The sequence below is a fragment of the Sus scrofa genome, chromosome 8 (genome assembly GCF_054392235.1).
Source record: "Sus scrofa isolate SSC_HxYL_T2T_F1_AM1 chromosome 8, Sscrofa_HxYL_maternal_Yorkshire_Landrace_v2.0, whole genome shotgun sequence".
Taxonomy (NCBI): domain Eukaryota; kingdom Metazoa; phylum Chordata; class Mammalia; order Artiodactyla; family Suidae; genus Sus; species Sus scrofa.
The window spans coordinates 18325383-18343176 of record NC_139390.1 but is presented as its reverse complement, the minus strand read 5'-3'; the positions used below and the strand labels follow the sequence as shown (position 1 = coordinate 18343176).

The 17794-nt window shown below is 44.9% G+C and overlaps 1 protein-coding gene across 7 annotated transcripts in view; it reads left to right on the top strand.

Moving 5' to 3' along the window:
- Positions 1-17794, top strand: part of PPARGC1A (PPARG coactivator 1 alpha) — a 686355-nt gene that overhangs the window by 114413 nt on the left and 554148 nt on the right. The gene's annotated exons all lie outside the window — the stretch shown is intronic.

Below are 17794 nucleotides of genomic sequence, written 5' to 3'. Positions count from 1 at the left end.
AAATCGGAGGACTTTTCCTGGCTGTGGTGAGAAAGAAAGAAAGAATGGCCCGAGAAGGATCTGATGCCCCACCACTGGTCCTGAGATACAGGGGCTGTGTGCCAGGAGCTGAGTTCTGCCAACAGCCCCACTCAGTGAGAGAACGACCTTCTCTGAGAGCCTCCAGAAAGGAGGCTAACTCTGCCAATGTTTTGATTTTAGCCTGGTGAGACCCGAATTCTGACCAACAGAACTGTAAGGTAATGCAGGTGCATCGCATTAAACCACAGAGTTTGAGGTTCTTTGTTATAGCAGCAACAGCAAACTAATACATCTCAGTTTCTCTGGTGTAGAGTTTTCCTAATAACGAGGAACCAATCAGGAAGGGCTGAATCATTTCCTTTCAAAATCAAAAGCTCTGGCTCCAGTGTTTCAGTGGATTCCAGCTTGTGGTCCTGCGTTGCTTGGATGTCGGAAGACTTGTGATCAACAGCTAAGAGGATGTGAATGAATATTAATGGAGCATCCTCCAAGTTCCAGGGATACTGATTATCCTGCTTTACCGTTAATCCTACTAACCTGTGAGGTCAATCATATCATATTTTACAGACCAGAAACTGTTTCTGAGAGGTTAACAGCAACTTTTCTGAGCTTAAGGAAGTAGCAAGTGACGGCGAAGTTGTGAACCTCCAGAAAATACGTTCTTTCTATTTTCCGCCCTATGCTTGCCTCCTTCTTAGCAAGCCTCGGGAGTCAGGAAATCAAGTGTCGTGGCTGAGTCTCCCATCACAGTAAACAAGAGAATAGAATCACTTGTTTCTTTGGTTGAGAAAACATTGCTGAAGATGAGGGACATTGCCCCTGACCTTTTTTTTTAAACCCACAGTGGGACAGGGTCGGGGGGGGGGGGTGTCCCCAGACAGACTGGCTTATCTCTTAGTCTCTACTCAAGTTCTCATCTGTGTACTTGACTTTGCTCATTGCTCATCAGCAAGGCCTGTGGCTCACAGAAAATGCACCCGGTTTCTTAGCCAGGGAATCAGGTTGATATTTAAGACGAAAGAGGATTGCAAAAAGAAAAGACTGTTTATTTTAAAGGGTCACTTGGGACTGGCTTTGCAGATCCTACCGCTTTAAGCCAGATTTTGGTTCGATTGCTGGCAGTGCTGGTTGGATTAGACGTGTGCAACATGCTCCTGAGACCCCAAGATCCTCTGCCAGCCATTAAACGGTCCTGCAGGTCGTAGGGGGGAACGCTGACTATCAGCTCACGAAGCCCAGCCCCACCCCTGTGCTGGGAGACGGCTTCCTTACACCCAGCCTCTAGACAGGATTTGTTTAATGGGTGGTTTTAAAGCACTTCCTCTGCCGCATTAAGTCACGAGGGTCAAAAATACTACCTGCTTCCAAGGAGCATCTAGTTAGAGGGAGGGAGGGGGCTGTTTAAAAAAGACCAATAGGGAGTTCCTGTTGTGGTGCAGTGGAAACGAATTCAACTAGGAACCATGAGGTTGTGGGTTCGATCCCTGGCCTCGCTTAGTGGGTTAAGGATCCAGCGTTGCTGTGAGCCGTGGTGGAGGTCGCAGATTCAGCTTGGATCTGGCGTTGCTGTGGCTCTGGTGTAGGCCGGTGGCAACAGCTCCCAATAGACCCCTAGCCTGGGGACCTCCATATGCCATGGGTGTGGCCCTAAAAAGACAAAAAAAAAGGAACCAACAGGTTTCAGTAAACAGATAGTCCTGTGCTCCACAGGTGAGGAGGAGACTCGAAGGTCACCCAGCGCATGCCCAGGTTTGGGGGAGGCAGGCAAAGTCAGTGGCCTGTGTTTGCTCATGGGTTGGTCCAGGAGGATCCCTACAGCAGCACCCTGCGAGGCTTGAGAATCAGGTCCTTAGACCCTGAGGGCTACAGCTCAGTGTGTGCGCCTGGCTAGACCCCTCTGGGGGGTGAAACTGGCACCTCTGATCCCCCACCGCCACCCCAGGATGTCGAATGCCAGCTTAGACCATGAGCTCTTCTGAATTGCCTTCTCAGCAGCTGGAGCATGCTTCTAGAAACTTCTCTTCTGTCAGCTGCTGGAAATCTGTCCTAGATGCTCCTTCCCCTAGCTGCTGGCTGGGGCCAGTGCCCAACCTCTCTGTTTTCTGTTGGATTGATGTCTTTGTGTTATTTCCCGCAGCTTGTAAGTTGCTCTTGAGACTCCAAGCTCTCCTCTCCTATCCCGTTCTGCCTCTGGGTCAGCTTCTGTCCCCCCATCCTCCCATCCCAGGCTTCTCGCTGCCTCGCTGGTGGCTCAGTACCATTCAAGTCCCAGAGCGTCTCATTTGGGAGTTGGAACAGCAACAGATCGGACCCTGGATTCAGCCCTGTGGGGCCTCCTTGATTTATACCCATCGGGTTTATAACTCCCCTTCGAGGCTTTAACTTCGACCCTAGAGCCCGGCCAACACAATGCCCAGCTCTGCAACTTGGCACAGAAACTGCAGCCTAGGATAGAAGAAAATCCTTACTGAGATTAAAAAAAAAAAAAAAAAAAAAGAAAAAGAAAAAGAAAAAAGTGAAAACCTCTCTCTTCTTTGTTGACTGCAGGAGGCCTTTTTTTAGAAGACCGTATTAAAAAGGAAAAAAAACAACTGTGATTTTTTTTTTTTTGGTTAGAATATCCTCCCAGAGTACACTATGCCCCAAATCAGGATTCTGTATGTTTTTTGTACCATGAAAGCTTTTTTTCCCCCCTTCAGCTCAATTCTTAATGATTTTAAATACTTAAGACTGAAGACTTCTTACATGGGATAATTAGTGTCTTTTCGGAAAGAGTTTTGGATTCTATCTGGGTTTATTTCTGTGAACTAATTTTTTTATATTGAATTATTTAAAGTGCATTGTAATGGTTTAAAAACAATCCATCCATATCGAGCAAAACATCTGTAGTCAGAATAATCTGCCTTAAACACTGCTTTTGGCATATCACAACCCTGCTCAGAAATTCTGGGCTGTTTCCTAATCGCTTTTGACCTCTAAACTAAATTCGGGTGTCTGACTTCCCAGGTTTACTAGCTCCTGACCTCACCTGATCTGTCTTTTCTAAGTGCTCCCCCCAACCCCCCAACCCCAAATGGCTCACCCATGGCATATGGAAGTTCCAGGGCTGGAGACTGTATCCAAGCTGTAGCTGCGGCAACTGTGGATCCTTTAACCCCCCATGCCAGGCCAGGGATCGAATCTGCACTGCTGCACTTGGATTCCTTGTTTTTTTTTTTTTTTTTGGCTTTTTAGGGCTGAACCTGCAGCATATGGAGGTTCCCAGGCTAGGGGTCGAATCGGAGCTACCGCTGCCAGCCTACACCACAGCTCACGGCAACGCCGGATCCCTGACGCACGGAGCAAGGCCAGGGATGGAACCTGCATCCTCATGGATTCTAGTCAGATTCATTTCTGCTGTGCCACGGAAACTCCCTCGGCCTCTTAACCTGCTGCGCCACAGTGGGGACTCCTCTGAGAGCTCTTTTTACGGTCCTTTCTCCACGTTCTGTTCATAGTGATCTAGAGGCTGTGTTGTCGTTGGTGACAAAGGGCGTGAAGCCAGAGTTCTCAGCTTCAAGCCATCGATACTAGTTGCGCAACTTTGGCAAAACGGCTAACTTGCCTGTTTCAGTTTCCTCACCTATAAAATGGAATAATGCTCCGACCTACCCTATAGGGTTGATAGGAAGAATACGTACGTTCTCATGAAAGCAGGAACGTGTGTGTTCCGACACTAAGTGCTCCCTCGGTGTGAACCACTGTTTCACACCCTCTTGTTAGTGGATTGATGGTTTAGTTAAGGGAACTCTTTTTTTGTTGTTGTTCTATTTCTCCTTTTTCCTTTACGCCCCAGGGGTGGGTATCCTTGCTTGTAGTTTAACCTGATGTCAGTGTTTCAGTCATTTGGACATTAAATTATTATTATTTTTTTCTTTATTTCTTCAGAGACAAGGCCAATTTCTGGGAAGCTTTGCTCGTTCAGAATGTACAGACAGACTAAATAATTTTCCTAAACCATAGACCAAATCTCGACCCTCAGCCCTAACCATTGGCACATACATACCAGGTCTTTTCCGGGCAAATAAATGCTAGGTTTGCATCATTTTTCTGTGTTCCCTGCCCTTGAAACTTGCATGGGAGGTCCAGGTAGAGGGTAATTCATCTATGAATAAGGATTTAGTTTGAATCAGGAGACTCTAGAAGCAGAGTGTTTTCATGGTGGCTTTTGCTATTTTGCAACTTTCTCTCCGGGTTCCCTGACCCCCTCCTCTGCAAGCCAGTTGACCTTCAGAGCTGAGTTTGAAGTTCATTGACAACATCAGAAAATGAGAATGCCACAGAGGGTCAGGTTTCTAGTCTCTCTAGCCCAGTTTTCTGTCACCAGTTGGCGGGGAGAGGAGGGGTGAGCAGGGAGGAAAGTGTGGGTTTTTTTAGGAGAATGTGTCAGGATCTACCACAGAGTTATCTTCAGGAACTCAGAGGCTTCCTCCAGCCTCCAGTAAAGCTAGGCATCCATTGGATCAAGCTGGGTTGGAGGCCCATGACGAAACCCAAAGAAGGCAAAGGCTCCAAGTTGGTGTCTGTAAAGCTTTTGAATTAGTCCCAAACATCATGTAATTAGAAGAAAGCAGCTCTGTTTTTGCTCACTTCAACCATTTACTGTAAAGAACCATCCTTTTTATTGTACCATGCCCTGATGAAGAAAATATGTTTTGCATCATGAATTTAAATCTTGGCTGTATCATAAAGGAAAGACTTCCTTATATAGCATCTGGTAGCCATTCTCTATATTTCTCTTTGAAAGAGAAATCAGTGGGGTTCTTACCTTTACGGTTTAGTTGAGGGGAGGCAGCATAGAGTAATAGATAAGAGAACAGATTCCAGAGGTAAAAGATTTGGTGATCCTCAGCAATCTGACCTTGGGGCAGTTCCCTAACCTTCTATGAGCCTTAGTTTTCTCATTAGTAATTGGGAACAATGAAAATTACTCTCTTTCTTATGCCTCCACACATGCACACACACTTGCTGCAGATGTTGTTTGGAAGTACTAGTGAATGAATGCATACAAACTGTTAGGACACGACCTGGTCCCTGCCAAGGACTTAAGACAGGGAAGTTCATTCATTAAGTACTCAAGTGCCTTTTTGTTCCGTGCATGCACAAGGCACAAGGGCCTCCCAAATGAGTAAGAAATGGCTTTCACCTTTGAGAATCATCTAGTAAGTGACTCTTACGAGGTGTAAGGAAGTCTGTGGCTTTAGTCTGTAAAAGAGGAAACAAATTTGTGGTGGGTTTGTGGGGTGTTGGGTGAAGTGAGGGAGCCATCTTCAAAATGGCAGCAGGGCCCTCCATGTGTGGCTTGTGCCACAGCTTCATCCTAGGCTGCTCCTCTTCTTGCTCACTAAACTCCAGGCACCCTGGCCCCATCTACTCCCTCAGCAGCCATTTAGTAGGTAATTAATGAGTGCTTTCTATGAGCAAGGCACTTCTATGAGCAAGTGGTAAATAAAGCGGGTTGGAATCCTGCTTTCCTGGTATGTTTATGCTGCGAGCATCTCAAACACAGCGAGCTCCTTCTCACCTCTACCAAGGATGTTCTTTTTTGGATGCCTTTTTCAGCCTAACTTCCATGCGACTTCGTGTTTTAAATTTTGCTTCCTTAGACAAGCCTTACTGAGCTCCTGTTCCCAATCCAATCTAAATTAAATTCTACTGGAGTTCCCATCGTGACACAGCGGAAACGAATCCGACTAGGAACCATGAGGTTTTGGGTTTGATCCCTGGCCTCGCTCAGTGGGTTAAGGATCTGGCGTTGCTGGTGTTGCAGTAGCTGCGGTGTAGGTCGCAGACACAGCTCAGATCCCGCATTGCTGTGGCTCTGGCGTAGGCCGGTGGCAACAGCTCCGATTAGACCCCCTAGCCTGGGAACCTCCATATGCCATGAATGCGGCCCTAAAAGGACAAAAGACAAAAAAAAAAAAAAAAAAAAATCCACTATTACCTTTTCTGAACATCTTCTTAACTTTCATTTCAAAACACTTATCACAGTTTATTTGTATCATTGTTTGTTTACTGCCTCATCCACTAGACTAGATTCCAACAGGTCTCAGACTGTGTTGATTTTGCTTAATGTTTTCTCTGCCACATCTAGAACTTAACGGGTTCTTAAAATAAATTTGTTGATTTAATAAAAGAATCGTCTTAGCATTAAAACACATTTTCATTTTACAAGCATTAATGGAAAATTGGTGCAGATTTTTAGTGGTGATAATACACTGAGATCAGTAGGTTTATTTTGGTCCTGCTAACGGATTGTATGTATATATCTATATATAATTTTTTAATTGCTAAATTATGATCCTGGGGAGCTATTCTTTATATTTGAAAAGCTTTCAAATAGTTTTCTTTTCCTCCCCACAGGATTAGCTTTTAGAGTGAATTTTTCTTGGGATTTTGTCATGTTCTTTAATCTTTATAATAGCATGGGTCACTCAGTATGAACGTCCTTGGGTGTTTCAGAGGCTCATTTTTCAGATGGAAAATGTAAATCTGCTCCCTTGATTGCCTTTGCTGTCAGTATAAGCCCAAATCTCTGGAGATAATGTTTGGAAGAAAATGAAGAAATGGGTAATGCACCAAACAAATGTTCCATCTTTGTTTGCCTGCTGGGGTGAGCAGGAGATGGAGAGGAGGTGGGGAGGTGGGGTGGTCTCTGGATTTAAGTGTCGCCAGCTGATACTAGCTTGGAGCATTGGTCAAACCAAAACCTCTTTTTTTTGGGGGGGGGGTGAAGTTGCCTAAGCCAGCCCACAGTGTTCCTGTGTTTTCAAAAAGTATTAGTTCAAGTTTCAATACTGCTACCAAAAAAAAAAAAAAAAAAAAAAATCTGCCATCACAGCAAATGATACTGTTGGATATGGATGGAAACTCCATAAAATTGTATGGGTGATATTAATTTAGTCACCTAGGGCTTAATAGTCATTTTATGGACATTAAAAAAAAAGTTTTGTAGCCATAATGTTTTATCTATCTTTATGGTCTCTTATGCTGTGTTTAATCAGTGTAATTATGGGAGAAGATAATTAAATATAGTACTATACCGTTCTTAAGATTTTAATACTGTTATTACCAATTTCACCACAAAAAAAGATATATAAAGTCTAATTCCTTGCAAATCTTAAAGAGAGACATCCAGTCAGAATTTTCAGGACAGTTTAAGCAAGAGAGGAGAAGTTGTGACTTCTTTTTTTTTGGGTCAGTTTATTTATGCTATGATGAAATAAAAATACAGATGTATTTTTTTATCTATAACTGAGAAAATCAAGAGAAGAATATTTATACTCTGAACAAAAGCGATACCTCTCTTCAGTTCAAAATGCTTACATTAGAAATAGCCCACTGCCCCCAAAGGCTATTCAGGACTACATTTTACAATGGAGATTATACATGCAATATATTTTATTGAATATGTATATTTAATACACATTAGCCATATTACTACCTGGGCACAAACAGGAAACATTTTTGTCTCTTGATGTCAGTGAAAACAGGCACTGCCATAGGATTGAGGAATGTAGTCTGAACTCTCTTGCTTTAGGGAAGACACTTGAACTTGCATTTGCTGTTATGAAAGCAAACATTTTATGGCTGGTCTGACTGTAATTAAAGGGTCCTTGGGGAGTTCCTGTCATGCCACAGCGGAAACGAATCTGACTAGTATCCATGGGGATTTGGGTCCGATCCCTGGCCTCACTCAGTAGGTTAAGGATCCGGCGTTGCCGTGAGCTGTGGTGTAGGTCGCAGACGCAGCTCGGATCTGGCGTTGCTGTGGCTGTGCTGTAGGCCGGCAGCAATAACTCCAATTCGTTCCCTAGCCTGGGAACTTCTATATGCCACAGGTGCAGCCCTAAAAAGAAAAATTAATAAATAAATAAGTAAATAAATAAAATAAAATGAAAAATAAAGGATCCTTGGCTTAGTGGGTGCATCATAGATCTCTCTCTCTCTCTCTTTTTTTTTTGGTCTTTTTGTCTTTTTAGGGCTGCACCCGCAGCATATGGAGGTTCCCAGGCTAGGGGTCTAATCAGAGCTGTAGCCTCCGGCCTACACCACAGCCACAGCACATCAGATCAGAGCCACGTCTGCGACCTACACCACAGCTCACAGCAACACCGGATCCTTAACCCACTGAGCGAGGCCAGGGATCGAACCCTCAAGCTCATGGTTCCTAGTTGGATTCGTTTCCGCTGCACCAGGGTGGGAACTCCTAGATCTCTCTTGATCTGTGGTGCCCATGGATCTCTGTGGTGGCGCTGACATTGCATCAAGCTCTGGCAACCACCAGGATTTAGATTAGAGGAAGCAGGGTGGGGCTGTATTGGGATGGGAACCCCTGTGAGCAAAGGGGGAGAGGCTTGAGATCCCTGGGGAAGAGGCAAGGCACTCCTGATCAATCTTTTCTACTGCAGAGCACACAGAGCTATGTCATGAGAAATAAGCGAGAAGAAGAAGGAAAAATCCAACCAGGCCAGGATGTGGAGGATTCAGATGGCATGCCAAAAGTATTAGACTGAATGCATGGCATATTATTCAGCCTTCAAAAGGAAGGAAGTTTTGATACATGCACAACACGGATAAACCTCAAAAATATTAAGATATGTGGAATAAGCCAGACCCAGGAGGATAAAGATTGCGTGGTTCCACTTTTATGAGAGACCTGGAAGAGGCCAATGCACAGAGACAGAGAGTAGAAAGGAAATTTCCAGAGGCAGGGGGATCGGTGTTATTTTTTTAGTGGGTACAGGATAGTGGTTCTGATGGCTTCACAACAATGTGGACACACTTAATGCCGCCTTAAATGAACTGCACACTTAAAAATGGTTAAAATTTTATGTTATGTGCATGTATATATTTCTTTATATAGTTCTCACTATAATAAGAAAAATTAAAAAGTGCTGGGTTGAATTCTGCAAACAGTGGGAGGCTTTGAAGATTCTTGTGGAAGGGAGGATTGGCTCCTAGTGGCATCTTTGGAATTAAGCTATGGGCTCTTTTTATTTTTTATTCATTTATTTTTTTTTAAGCTTTGTACTTTTGTTGACAAGCTATGTTTGAGACCATTTTTGTTGCTATCAGATGGGAAGATGAGTGTTCGGTCTATAATTTCAAGGGAAAACTAACAGGGTTGATGGATGGACGTTTCTAATGGAGAATGTATAGTTGACAGTGAAATTGGGGCAGGCATAAACAACTAGCAATCAGAGTTGGTATCCCGTATTTGCAAGACTTCTTGGCAAACCCAGAGAAATTGTGATTTGCCTGCGCTGCTAGGAAGCTTGCACTGGATGAAGCACCGGGGCCTGATGCTGAAAGTTATCAGCCTGGAATTAATGAAAAATGTGAGACCAGCCCTTAGGTTTGAGAGTAGTTTTGTGCTCTAAATTGATGTTGTGTTCTTTCTCATTCTCCGGGAAATATATTCTCATTGTGCGCTCTGAGGAAATGATTAAAAAACATCATTAAAATACTTCTCTTCCTTTCTTCTTCATTGGAAGAGGCCACAAGTGTCTGCTTTTTCACTTGGAACCAAACCTTCGCTTTTGCATTCCAAGGGTGGCTGTACATGCTGATGGTGTGGTTCAGTGGCTCACAGGATTTTACAGCACGAGATGTGAGAAGGGGGGGTCCCTCATCATCATTTCGGATCTTGTTTTTGAGATGGAGAAGCTGGGGGCCCAGAGAGTCATCCGTGATTCTTTTTCTTATCCCATCAATTTTCTGGCAGGTAGAAAAGATTGACACCCGAATGGCCAGGCTGGGCAAAGAGAGGCAGGTCCGCTCAAAAGGAAAGGAAAATCCTATGGGGTGCTTAGAAAGCTAAGGAGGAGACAAAGCAAGGGAGCTGGGCTGGGCGAAGGCAGGTTGCAGGGGAAGGCACCTCCATCTGTGGTGACAGTTGGAACCTCGGTGATGGAGCTCGAGGCTCAGGAGTTTTATTTGGGCTGATGGAGACTTGGTAGTGAGCCTCGGAGCAGCTCGATGTAGCGCTTTCAAGTTACATCCGGGGTCCCATTTGGCATCACTGTTTATCGGGGCCGTGATCTTGGACAAGTTATTTCTCTAAACCTCAGTTTTCTCATTCATGAAAGAGCAATAATGTCTCCTTAATGGAGGTGATCTGAGGATAATTAAGGCAAGGCTTGTACAGCTCAAGAGCTCAGAGTAACTGTTCTGTTGTTGGGGGGATGGCCGGTGCCATGGCCACTGGGATGTCTTTCTGACTCCTCCTCTCCCCCACCCTCTACAGATGCCCTTTCGGGAGCACCTGGGGCTCTGTGGAGTCCTGGTCTCGTGGAGCTGCCATTTATGTGCATGTCTGTCTGCCCTGCAGCACTACTCTGTCTGTAGGTGAGGGACGATGTTCTACTCTTTGTGTCCTCAGCAGCCAGTGCAGGGTCTAGCCAGTACCTGCTGTTCAACTATTGGTCGGATGAATGAATAAGAGAATGGCTTTACTTGACCTGCCTTGCAAAAACCTAGTGGGCAGAAGCTGTTGACCCTCTGGAGGTGGCGTGCAGAGAGCAGGTGATGTGTCAGAGTGAAGACGGACCTTGACTTCTTTGGCCTTTTCCCAAAGGATCCGTCAGGAGGTGATTCTTTTCTTTGCAAAACTTCTCCCTGTTGGAAAAATGTATGGTTACCAAAAGGGACAGTTGGCGTGGGTAGGGGGTGGGGGGGATAGATTGGGTTTGGCACAGGCACACTAAGGTATATGGGATGATTGGCCAATGGGGACCTGCTGTGTAACACCGGGAACTCTTCCCAGGAGTCTGTGCTCATCTATGTGGGACAAGAATCTGAAAGAGAATGGATATGTGTATATGTATGACTGGGTCACTCTGTGGTGCAGCAGAAATGATCACAGCCTTGGAAATCAACTATATGTCAACAAAACTTAAATTATTAAAAGGGATTGGGAGAGAGCACCAGCCCAAAGTTTTGGGAATGCAATTAAACAATATAAAGAACCTTAACAAGGCTCATAACCTTTGACCCAACAATATTACTTTTGAAATTATTTCCTAAGGTAAAAAATTGAGAAGTTCACAAAGAACTGTTTTTGTGCAAAGTTGTTCATGGGAGCATTATTTATAGCAGCAGAAAATTGAAAAAGAAAGCTAACTATTTTTCTTTGATGATGAAGTTATTTAATCATCAAAGGAGTAGGATTCAGTATATTTTGGTATTAAACATATATTGGAATAAGATGTAGCCATTAAAAATGATGTTGAGAACTGTAATAGCATGGATAGTGTAGGTATATAAATAAAATTAGTGGTATATGCAAGTGTATGATATGTGTTGAAATATAAGAATAGAATATATGCATGTTCAACAGTAATTGCTTCTGTACTGCAGTAAGACAAGGCGATTACTTTCTCCATATTTTCTATACTTTTAATAAATAGTTTTGGAGTTCCCATCATGGCTCAGTGGTTAACGAACCCGACTAGCATCCATGAGGATGCAGGGTTCGATCCCTGGCCTCCCTCAGTGGGTTAAGGATCCAGCCTTGCCATAAGCTGTGGTGTAGGTCACAGATGCGGCTCGGATTTGGCATTGCTGTGGCTGTGGTGTAGGCCAGCATCTGCAGCTCCGATTAGATCCTTAGCCTGGGAACCTCCATATGCTGCAGGTGCGGCCCTAAAAATAAATAAATAGTTTTTAATTTTATAATCAGAAAGACAAAAACTAAAAAAAAGAAAAAATCAAGTTTCCACAATTCATTTAAAAAGAGACACCTTGGGAGTTCCCGTCGTGGCGCAGTGGTTAACGAATCTGACCAGGAACCATGAGGTTGCGGGTTCGGTCCCTGCCCTTGCTCAGTGGGTTAACAATCCGGCGTTGCCGTGAGCTGTGGTGTAGGTTGCAGACGCGGCTCGGATCCTGTGTTGCTGTGGCTCTGGCGTAGGCTGGTGGCTACAGCTCCGATTGGACCCCTAGCCTGGGAACCTCCATATGCCGAGGGAGCGGCCCAAGAAATAGCAACAACAACAACAACAACAACAACAACAACAACAAAGACAAAAGACAAAAGACAAAAAAAAAAAAGAAAGAGACACCTTGGGTGTTCCCATCGTGGCTCACCGGAAGTGAATCTGACTAGTATCCATGGGGACGCAGGTTCCATCCCTGGCCTCACTCAGTGGGTTAAAGATCTGGTGTTGCCGTGAGCTGTGGTGTAGGTCACAGTCATGGCTCAGATCTGGCGTTGCTGTGGCTGTGGCGTAGGCCAGCGGCGACGGCTCCTATTCGACCCCTAGCCTGGGAACCTCCATGTGCTGTGGGTGTGGCCCTAACAAAGAAAAGGATAAAAGGAGACACTGGGCAGCCATTTTCAGCGTGCATTTTAGGAGGAGATAGACCAGCTTGAGGGGCACCAGCAGCATCTCTATCTCCTCCCAGAGAGCAAGAGAAGCCGAGAGATCAGCGCATCCCAAAGTAACACAGTCACACAAAGGTCTTGCCAACAGGTAGGTGCAAACACTGCCCCTTTGATCCCTCCTCTTGGAACTAGACACCAGATACAGAGAAAAGGTGCTCCGGAGGTGAGGACAAGAGAACCCAAGAATAGAGGGTGAAAAAGACAGATGCGGAAAACAGAAAACATTAGGAGGACAGAAGGATGGCGGGATGGGAATGGGACAGCTAGGAAGAAACAGAAGAGAAAGACAACTGGCATTTTAAGGGGGGGGGGCATATAAAGAAAGCCCTCACTTAGTCCCTTTTATGGCTCTGGTCCTCCATCTATTTTGATGAAATAATAAATCGACAGGTGCTTTGCTTTTATTTATTTACTTATTTTTCTATAGCAATCGTATCATCAGGCAATAAATAAATGGGCATATCCACCTGACTTCTGTCTCCAGGAAGCATTTGTAATTCAAATTGAAAACAAGACCAATTCTTCCTGCCATGTATCTCTGTCACCTTGAGCAGCTGGTTCATACTGAGCTGGGAATCTCGGCCCGAGTGATGGACGGTCGTGTGACTGTTGTCTACACACAGACACTCTGTTTTGCTAAATAAAGGATCCTCTGAAAGTTGCCCTGGTGCTCGTGGTGGAGCGCTGAGGGATAGGATTCAGGAATGCATCCCATATTTTATTCTGAGATCTTTTCGGTGATGGCTTTGAGGGATGGCTTTTTGCTTTTCTGAGCCAATCCATGAAATGGGAATGCCTTGCTAACTTTTGTCGCTGGCCGGACTTTACAAAGACTCCTCTCACCTGTGAGAGGAACTGGATGGAGGATGGGAGGCGAAAGGGGAGGAAGGAAAGAAACAAGGATGGAAAGAGCTGAAGGTAGTAGAAAGGAAATTGCTGTTGGCTTCAAGCCCCTGTGGGCTGGCCTCTTCCCTCACCTACTTACCTAATGACCTGGTAAAATCACTTTACTTTTATGAGTCTCAGTTTCCTCATCTACGAGTGAAGTTGGTCATACCTAATTTAGGAATTATGCTGAAGACTGAGTGACCTGATGGGTGCAAACACCTCGCACATACTAGGTGGTCATTTAGGTGACTCCCTGTTCCATTTCCTGACTGCCTACCTTATGCCAAGAATGATGCGAAGTGATTTCCAGGGCCCCTGCCTAGTAATTTAGACAGACAACTCCCATTATTTCCTCCGAACGCAATAAAGTTGTTTGGAGTATATCCTGATAAGTAATTGCTTCCCTTAATGATACTCTAGTGGAATACAATATGGAAACCTCTGAAGGTTCTTATGCTTGAAACTAATTTTTAAGTACAAGTGCTTACAATTAGTCTTGCCTCGGCGTGATTTGTAGCATACCAAAAAGCTCTGGGTTTCTAAATATGGAAATCAAATACCTTGAATCCTCTGAACACCAAATCACGAAACCTTACACCAAAGGAGGATGTGCTCTCACTCTTCTTCAATATAACTGCTTGTCGAGATATGGGGAATGTTGTCTGTTCAGTTAAGAGGTGTCTTAGAGGAGTTCCTGTCGTGGCTCAGTAGAAACGAATCCAACTAGCATCGGTGAGGATGTGGGTTAGATCCTTGGCCTCACTCAGTGGGTTGGGGATCCAGCGTTGCCGTGAGCTGCGGTGTAGGTCACAGACTCGGCTTGGATCCTGAGTTGCTCTGGCTGTGGTATAGGCCGGCAGCTGTAGCTCTGATTGGACCCCTAGCCTGGGAACTTCCATATGCTGTGAGTGTGGCCCTTAAAAAAAAAAAAAAGCAAAAAGGGAAAAAAAGAAGTGTCTTCAATTTGGATGTTTTAGTAACTAATCCCCCATCCATGCCCCCCCCAGACCCCCATTATAGCACATAAGGAAGTTTCTTGGAAAAACAAACTCAGTAATTAAAAAACAAAACAAAACAAAACCCACCCAGAACCTGTGGACGGTAGTGCTTGGATGATGGAATCCTTTGCCAAGCTGGTGGTTAAAAATCTCCCACAAAAACAAAAAAAGGACAAAAACACTAGCATTCACTGAGATTCCTGGAATTCAACCCTAGCTCTTCTCCACCACGTTGAGTCCTGCGATAGAGGAGCCTTCGAGAACTGCACCTTCTTTTGACTTTACTGAACACTCCTTAGGCATCATGTTTTCTTTCATCCTCACAAGACCTCAGGCAAGATTTTTTTCAGCAATTGAAAGAAAAATGGGCCAAAGAGAGGCTAATTGAACTTCTGAAGCCTATGTCTGATTTGGTTCTTCAACAAGCTGGAATTAGAGGCACGCTTATAGTTGGGGCCTCAGTTTTCTAAGACAGAAAATGGGTGGAATCCCCTTCACCTTAGACCAGCAGCATCGCATCACCTGGGAACTTGTAAGTGATGCAGAATCTGGGCCTCATCCTACACATTATGAATCCGACCCCGTGGCGGTGAAGTGTGGCAACCTGCGTTGTAACAAGCCCTCTGGGTGCTTCTGAGTCTACCCCACCCCTTCTTTGGGAACCAGTAGGCCGGCGTCTTAGGCACTGATTACTCTCCCAGTGACTGTATTTTAGACCTGGTGGCCTTTGGCTGTATATGTAATATAATCCACAGACCAGATGCTCAAGAATTTTGACTTTTGTTTTGCTATCCTCACTTATCCTCTGCCTCTGGTAAGACCGAAAAACTCTCTGTAACAAGATCCTGGGCAGAAACATGGGAAGAATCAAAATATTTGTGAAGAATTATAAAAGGATCAGGGGAAACTTTGAGATGGAACATTTGGAACAAACATGTACTAGTCCTCTGTGAATGGATCACGAAACGTAGAGTAAATAATACATTAAATTGATTTTTAGTATTTCAAATATATTTGACATCGTTGAAAAGACAGGAAGATGGAAAGCTAGACAATGTCATTAGCTCACTGGTGCGACCACATGTTGAATTCTCTAAAGTATTCACTTATCTATTATTTTAGACTCATTGTGAACATTTCGGGCTGGTAGACAGGCAAGGAATTGTCTTCAGTGTACAGACGAGGATGCTGTGGCTCAGCGAAACACAGCTAATTTCTGAACTTTACACTTGGGAAAATTAAATGCTGGGAACAGGATATCACATCTACTACCCCTCCAAGCTATGGCTCTTCCTCTATAGACTTCGCCAGCTGCGCATTATTTCATTTGGGTGGCATAGATGTTAATTTATATTTTAGTTTGGCCTTGTGCCAATGAGTGTAAATGCTTTCACAACCCTTTAGCTACTGGTCTTTGGTAGGTTTCACATGCACACAGTAAGAGATGCGCTCTGGGTTTTTAGGCATACTGAAATGGTAAGTGGTAAGTGGTAAAACACGAGGGAGAATGTTTCCGTCATTCCTTCAGCAAAGGTTTATTGAGAGTATGCTCCTGATACTCGGCTCAACCTCTGTGTTTATAGTCCAAAGCACAGCCAACCTCCACTGGATTTAATATCGTCATCTCATCTCTAATTATGTGGCCTTTATTAATGCATGAAGTGTTGTGAAGTAGGCCTCCTCTGCCTCCCTCTCTCTTTAGGATCCATCCTAGAGGCACCTCTGAGAACCAGCTATAAAGCCACTGGTCCTCTGAGAGCCTAGTCATGCAGGATGGTCAATGGTGGCCTGGACAACAAAGCAACATGTGAGCTACAGCCCAACATCAATGTCTGGATTTGATGGGAGTTTCCCTTAGGGCCACATGGCAGTATTTTTTTTTTTTTTTTTTAATGAGAAATGGAAGAAGATACCTTATAGTAGAGATGCAACTGACATGAAAAGGAAAAGCACTTTGTATTTGTTAGGAAGCCTGCTTCGTGGTAGAACTTCCTAAGAAATGAAGATTTGGTAAACAAATATTCATGCATTTATTCAGCAAATATTTTTTGAGATGCTGTCCTAGGGTTGGGATTACAGCAATGAGCAAGAGAGGAAAGTGCACTGGCTTTATGGAACTGACTTGCTAGATAAGAAAAGGAGTAGGGAGTTCCCGTCTTGGCGCAGCAGAAACGAATCCGACCAGGAACCATGAGGTTGCAAGTTCGATTCCTGGCCTTAATCGGTGGGTTAAGGATCCTCAGTGCCATGAGCTTTGTTGTAGGTTGCAGACATGGCTTGGATCTGGCATTGCTGTGGCTGTGGCTGTGACTGGCAGCTGCAGTTCCAATTGGACCCCTAGCCTGGGAACCTCCATATGCCACCGGTGTGGCCCTAAAAAGAAAAAAAAAAAAAAGAAAGAAAAGGAGTAGGAGTTCCCTTGTGGTGCAGCATGTTAAGGATTTGGTGTTGTCACAGCTGTGGCTCGGGTCACTGCTGTCGTGTGGTTTTGATCCCTGGCCTGGTAACTTCCACTTGCCACAGGCATGGCAAAAAAAAAAAAAAAAGAAGAAAATAGAAAAGCATAGGTAAGACACTGCAGGGTTAGGAGATGGCATCGGACTAGGAGTGGGGAAAGATGGCTCGTTTAGATGGGGGTGTCAGGGGAAGCCTCTTGGAGGAGGGGAAGAGGAGCCCAGATGGGAGTGCCGTGAAGGAGCAGCTCAGGCTGACATCTGAGAAAGAACATTCCAGGGGAAAAGCTGTAAATGTAAAGGCTACAAGAAGGGGACAGGCGGGGGCAGTGTGGCTGAAGACTGTCCTACGGAAAGTACATTGTGCTGGGCTGCGGAAGGACGGTGAGATTCTGTTGAAAGACAGGCAAAAGCAAAATAGAAGACTTGGTCTCAGTCTTTAAGAAGCGTGTGTGGTATGAAGAGCAGCAGCAGACCCATTAACGATGAGGCCACGGGCTGTCTTTAAAGGTGCTGAGGAGTCTGGAGCAAGCGAACATCAGGGGAGGATTCGGAGAGGGAATCATGACAGAGGAAGGGGTCAGGCAGGTGGGCAGAAGAAAAGGCGAGGGGACCCTTCTAGAGGGAACAGCAGTTGGAGAGACTCTACCAGTCCAGTGGAGAAGGTGGCTCGCAGTGGAGTGGGGTGGCGTCGTGGAGGATGAGCGCCCAGGGTCTGAAGGATGGCGGTCTGGCTTGGACTCCCAGCTCCAGCCCTTACCAACTGTGTGGCTGTGGGCTTTGTGTGTCTCCGTTTCTCTGTTTGTAAAGTTAGGGTCATGAGAGTCTCCGTGTGTTCTGGTTCTCTGCTGCTGCATAGCAACCTTCCCCTACACGTGGTGGCTTCAAATATCAATTTATGATTCACGCTCACGATTTTGTGGGTTCCCTGGGACCTGCTGAGGGATCTAGTGTGGGGATTCGCATGTAGTTATGGTCAGACGGAGGCTGAGGCAGGAGTCAAGAGA